This window comes from Helicoverpa zea, chromosome 2 (genome assembly GCF_022581195.2).
Source record: "Helicoverpa zea isolate HzStark_Cry1AcR chromosome 2, ilHelZeax1.1, whole genome shotgun sequence".
Classification (NCBI taxonomy): domain Eukaryota; kingdom Metazoa; phylum Arthropoda; class Insecta; order Lepidoptera; family Noctuidae; genus Helicoverpa; species Helicoverpa zea.
The window spans coordinates 4508832-4523589 of record NC_061453.1 but is presented as its reverse complement, the minus strand read 5'-3'; the positions used below and the strand labels follow the sequence as shown (position 1 = coordinate 4523589).

The window sequence follows — 14758 nt, the reverse complement described above, 5'->3', positions numbered from 1 at the left end:
TGTTTGGTCTTGCGGAGAACTTATTAAAATATGTCTTCGTCGGAACGCAGCGATAAATAAGGCGAGAAGTGGAACGCAACTTGCGCGCGGGCGACGGAACGCAGAGGGTTTCGAGTGGGGTTTCGGCAGCACTGCCATTTTTTACGTTTGCGACCAACTAGCCTTTCAATGTATGATTACCAAATAAATATTGTTAACATACTTCATTGATTATAAGTGATAAAACCAAAAAAGGTCGGTTTTATTTTACCGAGATAAATAACAAATAGTAATGTCCTATTCAGGACACTATTTTTATATTAAATCCTAATAAAAAATATTCCTTACCTTAGTTAGGTAATCCTTTTATTTGCCATATTCCGATATTGACTGAGATGCAATTTGGATTAAGATTGCCCTTTTTTGGTAATTGGGAAATTAAATTGTCCAAGCTGCTGTGAGTGCATGCAGCTGAAGGGAGTGCCAGTCTTTTACGAATTAAACCCACCCGTGATCTTTCTGGAGTTCTTGATTGATTTATAATGACATCCTGGAGAAGATTACTATTAAAACTACTACTTAGTACTACTGCATACATAACTTACTCTTTCTTTTCCTCTTGCTAATAGGTACTTGGTTAGAAATCAATGGGGTCTCCGATTTATTCCGACTGAAAGTGGTTATGGCTATTTACAGTACGTTATAAATTGATAAGGTAATAATCACGATTAATGTATTAAAATAAAGGTATATATGTACCTTCTTGAATTTGAATAGTCACCTAAGGACTCGGATAGCGAACCTTTATGATTGACTGACTAGCTTCCGCCAGCGATTCTAACCGCGTCTTGTGAGAACTATTTCACGCACCTGGATAAAAAATATACGCTGATTAAGATATCCTATTTCCTTCCCGAGTAAATGGGCTATTTAAGATGAATTTGACAACTGGTAGCCATAAATTCAATAATCTTTTTTTTTATTTTACCTAAGTTATGATTCCGCCTTCCGGTAATAATACACCACAAAGCATTTTTATTATTAAACGGTTTTATTTAGCTCACCCTGTTTGTTTTTTTTTTTATTTTTTATTTATTTATTATTCTTGGGTCAAAGGAGATGGCCAAAAAAAAAACCCAGAATCGACAGAAACTTCGTATATATGGTTGGATTCAGTATAATTTGTAGATTACAAAAAGTATTTCATATCATCTAAAAACCATGGGGTTCTCTTTTTACAAGGTTTTTTCGATTAAGATTTTAGTAGGTACATAAAAAAAGCTTAACTTTTCTGTTTACTGTTCATAAGAAGTTGTGCATAGGGTAAAAACTTTACACTCAGGTGTATGTCTGTTAGCACTATACACGAGTGAAGGTTTAGAGCTGACCTGATCATGGAGAAGAGAGAAGGTCAAAGGAACTCGGCAATGGTAAATATTAACTACCTCGTGTTTGGGCTCATATTATTCGCATTGACAAGAACTTTTCAGTTATGCGAATAGTGACTAAAAATCTAAAAATAATTAAAAAAATTTTTTTTTTTTACTTTTAAGTTTTCTTTTTTATCAACCTTTGCCAGTTCAGAAGTTTACACATAACAGGGAAACCTCTTCAAGTAGGTAAGGTCGGTACTCAATCGTATCTGGAGTGGTTCATGTGAATAGTGCAATGGGTGGGGGTCAAACTCAAGACCTTTAAATTACTAGGCAAACTCTGTAACTATGGGGATATTACTATTCGCATGTATAATGTTAGTATACCTTGTTTTTGATGGTCCTTTATGTAAATAATCTTTAAAATCAACAGAAATTCAACATAACCTATTTTTGTGAAAATATGATATAGCTCCTATACCCCATGGATTTCAGGCTTGACTTTTTGGCACCATCAAAGGTCTATCATAACGAACCCATTGGTACCCATTTCGTTGCTGTCGATTCTGGGTTTTTTTACTATGAAAAGGACCATGAGTCAAATTGGGCCCATTGTCCAACAGAGTTATAGCATATGCCGTTGTGAAGGTTTTTGTTTGTACTAAAATTGTTACTATGGGCACTGCCTTCAATTCCATGGCAAAAAAAAGATATACACCTAAATAGGTTTACATATTACGTAGGTATACATTCTGGTTAACAGAAATGAAATGGGTCGAGATGCCATCGCTCAGTATTACTGCTCGTGTCTAACAGGTAGACGCTAAGTAGGAAGTTGTGCTCATATCATTTCAATAATATGGTATCTAGGATTAGGCAGGCACTCACAATTTAATCCACCGGCAGGATACTTAGACGACATTATTATTGATATTGATTGAAATGTTAACAAAAATAATTTTAACTGTTAGCAGCTATTTTATTTTTTATGTATACATTAAACCTGGAATTAAAACTAGTTAAAGGTGTTCAATAACAAAACCTACACTGCCATAACAGCACTACTTTTTGCAGAATATTAGTTTATTTATGGTCGGAGAAAAATATTTATAGCAAAATAACCCCATGGATTCTTCGCAAAAATGAGTTTAAATCTTTATATTTAGTGCTTTACAAGTATATTCAAAGTGGTCTCATCTCTGTTGGTGGGTGAGGCCAGGCTTCATACATTTTTGCCCATGGTCCTTTGGCCATCTCCTTTAGTAATTCAAATTTAAGTACCTTCCTGTTGTCAGATTGATCTGAAATTTGGTACACACCTTCAATTCCGATGACAATACAATATAGTAATATCAATAACATTGTAAATCCAAGATGGCCGCCGGTACAAAATGGCGGCTTACATATTTTTTCCACAACCCCCTCAATATGGGTATCAAATGAAAGGGCTACACAAGTAGAATATAGTAAGTTCAACTCAGTCGTGCGCGCGGCCCTATGTGTGGGTAACCCTTGTACATATACAGTGACTTTGTGTGCGTGACAAGAGGTACAGTCGGGTACAAATACAGTTATTTAGGGGTTGTATACGGCTGTTTAAAGTACAGTTATTACGTAATTTAGTTTATTTATTTATAATGATTCTGTGTCGCTACTTGAAAAATCAAATGATGAATTTTCGGATTCGCTACTTTCACCAATGTTAATTATAAATTCTGACTCCATGTCAAAATGTCTATAGTATTCTTCTTTTTTCTTTTGTACATGTCGACAAGTATTACCCAACATCCCTTCATCAATTTGACTTAAACGTTCATTTATGAGTTTCATTATTTCCGTCTTATTTTGGTCGACATTATGCGAAGCAATATAATTTTTTAAAATTCCCCACACATTTTGTTTCCATTATTATACTAAATTATAGGTATTTTACATTCTTAGTCCACACATTTATTTATTGTCCGCGTACCCCGAGCTAGAAAATATGTAAGGAGTATTTAATTCATCTTAGATATTTCACTTCATTTATTTCTTAGATACTGTCAATGTCAATTTGAAAAGCCGTATGAGAAAATAATGATAAACTGTAAAATGTAATAATAAAAAGCTTTGAATGTTGTTTCATTTTTTTGAAACGCTACCTGACTCCTTAAAACATTTTCTCCGTGAAGAACTAGACATTTTCGTAAACGACTGTACCCATAACAAAAAGCGATGAGAACACGTCATGCTCGGACGACGTCACTGTCACACAAATGAAAGTTGTATATTTACAAGCCGACGCACACATAGGGCCGCGCGCAAATCTGAGTTGAACTATCTATACTGTCAGCAACCCCAGCCTGCGGGATTGTTCGAAAGAGTTACCGTGGTCCTGGTACATAAAAGGCCTACGACGAAACACAACGGTTTTTAGTCAGTAAGAGACTGGCACTCCCTCACCGCTGCTGACCCATATATAGAATGAGGAATATTCGGTAGGCATTTTCATTAAATACTAAAAACTAGAAAATAAAAAATCGGTAAAAAAAACTTTTAAGTTAAACGGTTTTACTTTATGTGTACTTTATGTGTAGGTGGTCCCGGTCATATTAGACTAAAATAAAAACGTGGGGCCCTCTGAAATCCTACCTATGGCAAAGCATATCTTTATACTTTGGTAGATCATGAGCTCGGCGTGCGCTGGTGAAGCCGCTACGGCTGATTATTGATTGTCAAAATCTCCAGTTACGATTATAGTAAGTCGATGCAATCCACACCTATTATACCTCTAGAAGAAAGTACTACAGCAATAGTTAGGTAATGGGCCCCACGTTTTTATTTCAGTCTAATATGACCGGGACCACCTACGTAGGTTTATAGGTAAGGACTTAACAGTTTTTTTTATTTTCTAGTTTTCAGTGCACATAAAGTAAAACCGTTTAACTTAAAAGTTTTTTTGGATGTTCTTTTTCTACTCCGAAAGTTCTTACAATTCAAATGCAATCCGAATGATTGTTAAATACAAGCTGTTGATTTGCATCCGTGCCATATTCAAGGAGGTAATTATGCTAATGATTCTCGACCCAAATCAATAAAAAAATTGGTACGTAATTTTTTTTCTTTAATTTTTTTTCGGAATTCCGTAAATGTCATCTAGCCTTATTTAAACTTGGCGCGTATGTTACTGGCGTTAAAACAGTGCTGCACCCTCACACTAACGCTAACACAAAGCATACGCAACGATCACTCATAAATTTCATTCATAAAATTGGATTACTTCGGAAATACCACGACATTACAGTGACAAAAAAAGCAGTGCATATTAGTTATTTCCCGTCTACTGTAATTCCAATCGATTATTTACGTATTGTATGTCCTCCTCCTGAACTATGGCACAAATGCAAATCAACACCTTGTATAATTTGCATTTATCGGATAATATGTGAATTGTAAGAGCATAGGAGTAAAATAAGGACATCAAACATTGTTTTGAGGTATAGCTATTATCGCGTTCGAACATCGACATCCCTGGATAGGACCTCTGTACATAAGTAGATATGTCTAGGTACTTACCTATAAACTATATTGATACACAGCTGATGTACCTAAATTTTGCTACTATGAAGACCCAATTGTAATGTAGGTTAAATATTCAGAAATGTAATTCGTTATTAGTCTTGTGACAAATCACGCACGCACGATACACAGGAAACAAGTGAAGTTAAGTACATTTTATGGGTGTGTTGCGTGGCCGTACCCACTACCCAAGCCCATTAACGTTATTCTTTAAAGTAACACAATGTTTTAATTATACACTAAATACCCATCAGCCATGGAACTGTATAATTTATTGTTATTATAAAATTGTTTCGCTGTTAGAAGTCGATTTTCATTCTGATAGGACTTATGAAGTATTAAGCTTGTGGCACATTCTAGCAGCACCGCAACAGCACGGCTGCAGCACGGCGTCGCCTCGAATTAAGACTACGGCGAGCGGACAGCGCGCCAACTACTCGCTGTCCGCTCGCCGTCGCGTCGGCGCGCCGGCCGCGCGCCGGCCGCGAGGTGTAAGCTTGCTGTCACAGCAAACTCAATATTATTATAAGACGATTATGATTGATGTTATGATTGAACACGACGTAATGACGTTGTTTCGCTGCCGGCTCGGAGTCGGCGCGCAATTGCACGTTGACTGCTCGCCGTTGGCTTTTTCATATTGACATTACGAAATATATTATAATATACACGATTTAATGCTCTAAATTGAATGACAACTTAAATGCTGGTGTGGAGCCGTGCTGTTGCGGTGCCGCTATAATGTGCCATAACCTTTATGGTTATAAATATTTTATTTTTATTTCAGCTTTGTTATGTTTTGACATTATCCAAGATACGAATAGTACGGGCAGTCAATTTCAGAGTCGATTAGCTAAATAATTCTAAAGATATTATCGAAGTGCAATGGTACCAAAGAGGTCATGAAGGTCAGATTAATTTATTTCTGAGACCAAGACTAGGTACAGTTGGGAACAGTTTTTTTTCTAAAACATAGCTAGCTCTACGATTCATCAGTCATATTTATCGGTCAGTTTATTTAGATTTTTTAACCTAACCATCAATAAGAAAAGGAAACGCATTACAATTTACAATAAACGCATTTTCTTTAACTCTCTGCCTCTGAAGATAATCGAATTGCCATATGAGAAATTCTGTAGGTCTCTACGAACGCTAGGCTAATAATAATAGGAAGAGAGCTTCTATTCTGTTGAGGAGTTTATAAGAAAGTTTTCGTCTCAGTCCTATCATTTTAGAAATGCATTGTAATTTCTCTTATCATATTTTCAATTATTGTGTTTCTTTTGTTTGAGTCTTACAACTGATAGATTTAGTCTGTGTTTTTCTTTTTTTCTCTCAATATTTGCATGCTGTTTTATAACTGCGGAATGTGTCTAGCACTATAATTAAATTTTGTACCAACTCTTGTACCACATTTTATGCAAATAAATGAAATTAAATTATTACTAGGTATTACAGCGAATTTGTACCATGAGTAAGTCGCATCAACCAGGATCTAACCATTGATAGAGTGAAATGTGGAAAGATGTGAATAAAAGAAAACAACCATCAAAGTTCTACTGACAAAACTTGGCGTTACCTTCTTTATAAGTGGAAACAAAAGGTCTTATCAGCACATGTCTGCAGTTGCTCATACAATTAAAATGTTGCTTGGTTTTTTCTGTTTCCAGGACTCAAATCATGGATTGATCCTGAATTCAAGGATGTGAAGGATATGCCTTTTAAGCTAGAAGGGCGTACCGTTACCTACTCCATTATTATCGCAGCTTATACCCAAAGAACAGCGTATATGTTTTATAGATGTATCATATGTATGTCTCAGAAATTATTATAAAACTTCTTGCTTGCAGTAAGTATATCCCTCGGTTTGATGTTAATCATGGGAAACTTGTGGCTTACGAAAGTTCGCCGGCGGCGTGCGGTACAAGAAGCTTACATAAGCGAAGTTCAGGCTGGTGGCGTATGATGAGGCGAACAGAACATAGCGCGAACAGGCGCCGCGCCACGGTCAGTCGCAATCTGCGTCGCTAGCGGTTCGCGCGTCCCGCTCACAACGCAGCCTAAACCGCCCAACAACACGAAAATAAAAACATAAATAAAAAATAATCCAAAATTTGTGGTAACTATAACATTAATGTTGAATTATTCTTCTTATTATTTATTCTTCCAGAAACAAGGACACGTATCTTTGTAACTGTATTGGAAAAGTTTTGAATATTGCATGAAGCGCGAAAGGCGGTCGTGGGAAATGTTCTATGTAAAAGTTTGTTGTTTTTTTCTGCTAAAGCCTCCACTGAGTTTCAGTTGTTCTGAGTTTGCAGATTTACAAGTTTAGTAACAATTTATTTTGCACACCATTTTGGCTTCAACATTAGTCAACACAAAAATTTTGTTTAGCACATCTAAGGTCATCATCACTCACAAGGTGGACAAATACACCCATTTTCCATTTTTTTACTCACCTGCAGCAGTCGGATAAATAGGCCTAACCCGATTCATCCCTCATCCAGGTACGATGGTTATCGTAAAAACTTTATTGAAAGTAACATGTCTACTCTTGCCGTGTATATGTTTATTTATGTGTTCAATTCAACTTTTTTTTATTACAACATGCGAATATAGAATGCTCTTACATACGTGTACGTACACATATTATATAATATTAGCTGTACCTACCTATTGCACACAGTTTTAACTCACATTGTCACGCGTCCCACTTGTGCCAGTTTTAATTGAAAAGTATGTTGATAAATGAAATGGGTTAGTGTACCTATTTATACATAGGTGTACCAGCCGTCCTTTGATTGCGTATCATTTGGATAGTGGTGTGTGAAACTATAGATATTAGATAGTGACCGATAAGATGTGATAAAAACTAGGTTGACACAGATTCTGAAAAGCTTTTCGTGTGTAAATGATTTTTATTTGTGGGGAGTGTTTTTCATGATATTTTTAGATTGCATGATAGATGAAATTAATTCAAATAACGCGCCGATAATAATAAGCATATTTAGGTAAAACTCTTTTACCTAAAATTCTAACACCTATTGTTTGTACTACTTAATACTAAACCCAAGTCTAGTATTAGCATTTATGATATTTGAATTTGAATTTGAATTTGATCAATAAGAGTAGCGTACCTTCTTTCGTTGGCAATTGACCTCTGAATCATAAATGAGCCGTATCTATCACTTATTCAATTTAAATTTCTTCGTAGCACCCGCTACGGCGTAGCGAATCAAATGATCAATGAAAATATCGTTAACAAATTGAATGACGGGCTGGCTGGAGTGATTGACTTGTTTTGTGGACCAATGTTAAACTCTAGAGACAGCCATTTTCTTCATTATGTGATTTATATAAAAACTGGTAATTGGCATAACACAATATTCAACACACAAAATCCGCTCAATCACAATCATATACTGTCAAAGTACTGAATCCCGTCCGGTATAGCAGTGAAAAAAATCACGAAAATAAAATGATAACAAATACAAAAAAATATTCACTTAATATTTTCGTAGTAGCGTGCTACGCAGCGTAGCCACTCGTAGCAATAAAGTGCTACAACATGCTTGGAACATAAAAATAATTTGGACGTAGGCTTCTTTTAGTAGGCTTTCTATCTGTTTTTATGGGCGGGATCGGACTGAAATGTGCTATACGCATCGCGAGCGGGTACGTGACGGGCCGACTAAGAACCTCCGATAAAGGCCTCGGAACATATTACACCTGTCGCATTAATGAGTTTGAATGAACTCCATGCGTCTTCTTTTGTTTTGAGATTCGATGGAGCGCAAACTTTCGATGAGATATCCAGAAATAGTAGTTAGCTACCGTGTTCCTTTTATCACAGCAACACTATTTTATACGATTTACCTGTTAATTTCAAAGGCTCTTTGATAATTTCGACTGACGTCTTACAACATATTCGAATTGTTCCAGACAAATTATTTTAATTACATACTGGGATGTAACGTTAATATATTGCGAACACGATCATGTTTAGCATGTCAAAGGTAGCCTTGGAATATTTCACTTGTTAACTAATATTATATTATATCATGTTTACATCCCTGTTCCCATATTTCTGCGTGTATGTTACATGATTATGTAGCTTAATTTTGGATAATTTCGTCGATGATTTTTTGGGCACATTGCTATTTTATTCGTAGTGGGTTATTTCATTCACATTTACCTGGTGTGGAGAGTTGTAAAAAATATCGGTAGATATATTTAGTACGTGCATTTTATTCATACAAGAATGGAATTTCGCAAAAAAATAATTCAAAAAGTTGGTTCATACCAAGAATACAGACATAAAAGTTTGCTATTTTATATTTTACGGCCAGAAATGAATATCGGATGTTGATTTACGCTTCCCCGTCATTTCGGTTCCCTTTTCCTTTTGAGATAAGACCTTCGAAGCAAAAGTAAACGTAATTTGAATACCAACATCGAATAGAAACATGTTTTGAAAGATACTGGTTTCCTTTGTAAGGATTTTTTTTATTTTGGACAATACCTATGATGACGACGAGGTGCTAAAATATTGTTGCTTTTGTCTAATGAAAGAGTTTTATTATAATGGCCTAGAAGTTTTGGATATTGCCTACTGATTATATTATTTTATTTACTTTTGGAAATATTAACTAGTGCTTAACGCACATCGATAAAGTATGAAGTAGGATTTGTTTTATTTTTTTAGGTATGAATGGTGGACCACAGTTCTCACACACTGGCCATAATCAAACTAATCTATAAAAAGTCGAATTACAAGTTCAAAGCTCTAGTCTATATAAATAATATGCAATGTTCAAAACAGTAACCCGTCTCTAAGCTTAATCTGTGGGAGTTATCACAAATATTCTATAGTAAGATCTGAGAGTAACAGTTACACAGTAAACTGATAAAATGTGATGTGGTGATATTGATTGTTGAGATGGAGAGACGGTCGGATGAAGGCCGACTTCGAGCTGCAGCGTCTCAAGATCAAGGTATGTATAGTGGAGACATGCTGGACTTTTCGTATGTATGTTTTCGTATGTTAGTTCCAGAATGAAACTTCGGAGTGTATTAAAGCCAAGGGTAGGTTTTGTACTTCGAATAATTAAGTACCTACAACAATGTGTGCATTTTTTTAGATATTGATATCTTTCTATTCATATTCGTAGCACAATTATCTGTATCATATTTTTAATATATTATGTTGATATATCAATGTATTCTAGTGTTGGTTCAAAGCGACATTACATTACACAGAAATTATGACATTTCCGATTAAAAATAGACGAAAAATAATCATAAACAATCATTTGTACCGTGCCTTTGTATGCACTTGCAAACTTTAACCTTGACTGACATACTATCTCCTATGTAGGCCAAGGCTGAAAACAGTCAGAATCGAATAAACAGCCAGCCACAATGCTCCAACTTCCTCGTGTTCGAATATACAGACTAAAAACTATAGGTAACGTCTACCTAATGCGAACATTGAGTTCCAGATTTCATTTCAACTTTTTCCGTTCGTTCCTGAGTAATGCCGTTCCATTCCAATGGCGAGAAAGAAAAAAGAAAAAGAATATCAAGCAATAAAATATAAAAGTAAATCTGTGTTTAGCGATTTTACAGCCGTGCGCTTGTTTCATTAAGTCGTGTACTCAAGTGAGCTGAATACCGATCTCGATTCCATTCATTCTCCGTACTGTACTCCCATTGAATGTGGCCTTTTTATTGATATTTATGTTCCGTGTTTATGAGGCGGTAGTTTCCCATAAAGGTAGGCTATTCTTGTATTTACGCCTTCATCTATTTTTTTGCAATACCATTAAGATTGTGACAAATTTATTATGAAGTTGCCAATATAGACCGTATATATGGCATACTACTACTACAGCCACACATTCAGTATTTTATCTATCCCAAAATTATCTGAATAAAGGCAAACCCGTATACAGACATGAGTCACAAATAAGGCTTTATTCCAAATGCGAGATAACTAGAATAAAGGTTTGTGTATCTTTCATAAACAGTTGGAAATTACAAGATGAGTTGGGACCGTTACTCATAGCTGTGTTGGTCAAGATAAGCAGTAGGCAGCCATCCAGTGTGAAATCATTGTATCATATCGTAAATAAGATTGCCTACGATATCCCTATAGATACTTATGTATGGACAAGACAAAGCAATCGCTAGTTTTCGGCTGAGTAGGTTAACACCCAGTTAATTTGTCGAGCGTGAATTGTACGAAACCACTCGAAGTGATTGAAGGAATATGTTATTTTATGGAATACCATGTCGTGAATCTATTTAGTAAGATGCCAATTCTTTTCATTGTGAGACTATGATATTTTTACTTTTACTTTAATTATTACACTTTATTATATTACACTTTTAATAGGTATTTTAAGAAATGCTGCTGTAAATATTTAGTACATTTTAAAACACCCTAAACATTTTTTTAAAGACGCACTCAAGGTCTATGGGAGGGTAAAACACTAAATTCAAGTATATAACATGAATGTAAGTAAATAATCATACTAAAGGCTAGTACTTACATTAAATTTTCACCACAACTACTGCCCCTTAATTGAATTTACTCTCTTTATTCGCGAAGGCATCATAAAAAAGTCAAGTCCTTTACTCTAGTCCTCTTAAGTGCTATTTTCAGCGTAAAAATTTAAAAGAATCTTAATGTAATTAAGAAAGCTTGCAGTAATAAAAGTAAATGCTAGTGGATGCTCGTTCCTACAATAATTTTCTCTAATTGTCTCTGTTAGAAACGTAACAGCTTCATTTGGATCTGCGAAAACTGTTTATTTGTAAACCTTTTTTCTGTAAACTTAGCGTCAAATAATCTTCAAAATGCTCGCACATACCAATGACTAAAAATGTTTGGCAAAAGAAACATAGGTAAAAAAATATTCGCTCCGTTTACGTGAGGGCTGGTTTTGGTACTTAACTTTAATGGATTAGTAAAGCTGACAATGAATAACTGACAAAGGAAATATTTTGTATCGGCAAAAAACCGAAACGCTATTTCCATACTACTTTTAGTATTATCCGCTTGGCTGTGAATCACGTATGACCGCAATAAACCGGCATAATTAAATCAATCTTTTGCTTTAATACAAGTAAGAGAAAACCTCGGAAACCATTTTAAAAAATACACTAAGCTCCTTCATTAATAACCACAAACAATAGCGGTGCAATTTTTAATCCTCAAGTCTTATCATTTGAAGTACAAGAGGTCAAGCTTAAATGCTTCCCGTTGGACGCGAGCCAACACCGCCGAAACAAATGTTGCAACAATCTTCTTTTAAAACCTTCTTTCTTTAGCCTTGATTCTGTATAAATAGTTCACCTGTACTCTTTTGTAATTTTGTTTTTTTTTGGCACAGACGTCTTTATTCTTAAGGACGTGTAGGTACCTACATATATGTAATAATAGGTCGGGGACAAAGGTTACGTACCAAAACCGCACGTCGGAAATTTTCAGTGCACCTAAACCTACGGCTACCTCGTGCAAGTTTCTGGTGGCAAACTATAACTCGGCTGAAAGAAATAGTCGTATTTCAATAATAATTTTGAATGCATTTTTATACGTCTAATTTTGTTTCTACAGTTTTTTTGTTTTCGGATAAAGTCAAGCGAACAAAAGAAGTATGCCATTTAATTTGCCTTATGGGGTTACATATCAACAATGCTTTGAGCAAACTTCGGAGTTTTCCTCTTAATCTCGGTCATGCGTCACTTTTACGAGTATATAAATTCGCTAAGCCAGAGAGTCGTTGAAAAACGATAAGTTTGTACTGCCGTTCGGTAATCGATATGCTTGCAACCTCTTTTCCAAAGTTCAAACGTATTGAATGTAAATGGCTCGTTCTCATAATGAAGGAATTTTGGTTGGCTCAAATCATAGCTCATTAGTTTTTAAATATTTTTGATTTATTTTAAATCTAGAATAACTAAACAATTGGATTTTATATGGGCACTGAAATTCAGATAGATTCGAAAATATCTTTTTGTAGAAAAATGCCTCAACATGAGCAAAATTGTCACTTTCCTGTGGGGCGATTTTCCAAAACGCAAGTTTTCTACAAACATAATGCGTAAAGTAAATACATAAATAAATCAATCAATACCTAGTCACAGTAACAATTAGTAAAACTTTGCTAAAACTTAAAAAAAAGTTTCGTGGCTCCTTATTTTTTGACGATTTTTAATCATAGAATAGGGGCGACAAGAATTGTGTATCACATTCCTGTCAGCTAAAAACGTGCCAAGAATACCTATTAATTGAATTTTGACAGCTGTTGCCAGATTTCTATGACAAAGTAGGTAGTTAGGTAAGCTCATTGCCGCTTATAGTTCCGCGTAACAGCCAATCAGACAGTCGCAACGAAGCTCTCATCGACCGCAGACGCGTTCGGGACAGACAACTTCTCACTTGTATGGTAAGTATTTACGTAAACAATATTTATATTTTATACATACTTTTTATTATTTTAAATAATACACCAAGGATAAATATTCCATGAAGTAGTGAAATGTCATTTAGAGACAGCGTTTTTGTGTTTTTTGTGAATAACCTCAAAATTATCACTTTCCTGTATATCACTTGTCTGGATTTGGGTACACAGGAAAGTGATAACATTACAGAAAAGTGATAGATTTACTTTGATTTCTATGTTTTTTCTTAAAATTTTATATTTTAATCCGTTGAGGCCTTGTTTCCACAGAAACCAAAATGTCACAACCTAAGAAAAAAAAGACCAGGGAAGAAGTACTAGCCCAAAAGCAAAAAAAAAATAAAGAAAACGTTATGAAAGAATGAAAAATGATCCAGAGAAGTTAGGTCCTTTGAAAGAAAAGAAAAAAACAGTATTAGGTAATTAAAGTCAAGAAGTACGTACAGGAAAGATAAAAACAATATCCGAGATGACTGAACGACTAAGAAAGACACGAAATTGATTCTGATGATTGTTGTTGTATTATCTGTGGATTGTTATTTAAAGAAGACACAACAAGTCAAGATTGGATCAAATGCACCATGTGTCATCAATGGGCGCAATGTAACTGCATAAAAATGGATATAGTATCGTTCAATTGTCCTGCCTGGTTATCGGATAAAGACTATGTAATGCAAACTTAAACTGACCTGTGTATTTAGAGAATTTTCGACTGATTATTATTAAAAAATCACTGTTATTATATACGCCATTCTAATAATTAAGTTTCTTTAAAGTTACTACCTGAAAAAGGCAGCTGATTATTTTGTATAACGTATTCATTTCATAGAATGGGTTGATTTTATTGATTTCTTTAAGACAAATTTAGACTATTAAGTTAAAGACTCGTCTAAAACAGACTATCATTATTTATGGTGCCTTACTAATAAAATTTTGTAATTCATTGTTTGTAAATAAAAAATAAATCTGTTGATTTGTGTTTAATAATCTCACTTTCCTGGTTATTTCTCACTTTTCAGGCAGTAAAATAACATTCACATCTTAAAATTGTAAACGGTTTTTAATAAATATATAAAATATATATAGTGAATAATTTCCACGTCACTTATTATGCATTTTTATGCATATTTCATGTTTATTTTCATTTTCCTGTGCCATATATCATTTGCCTGTCTTATTTTTTTTAAAAGACCTATAATTTAGTTATTTACCAATATTTTGTCTGACCCGCAAAACTTGTGCTTATTTATGTAACAATCTTGACTTCTGGCCACTTAGAATACTCAATTTTAGAAAAAAAGTATGGGACTAATAATGTTCCGTTAAAATTCCTTCATAATAAGAACTACCCAAATAAGCATTAAACGGCTGCGTAGA

At 34.7% G+C, this 14758-nt stretch overlaps 1 long non-coding RNA gene across 1 annotated transcript; it reads left to right on the top strand.

The window, feature by feature from the left end:
• Window positions 1-13303: 13303 nt before the first annotated feature.
• Window positions 13304-13709, top strand: LOC124637535. Its single transcript, XR_006985246.1, has 2 exons — window positions 13304-13366; window positions 13652-13709. It is a non-coding gene; the product is annotated as an uncharacterized LOC124637535 (long non-coding RNA).
• Window positions 13710-14758: the final 1049 nt, after the last annotated feature.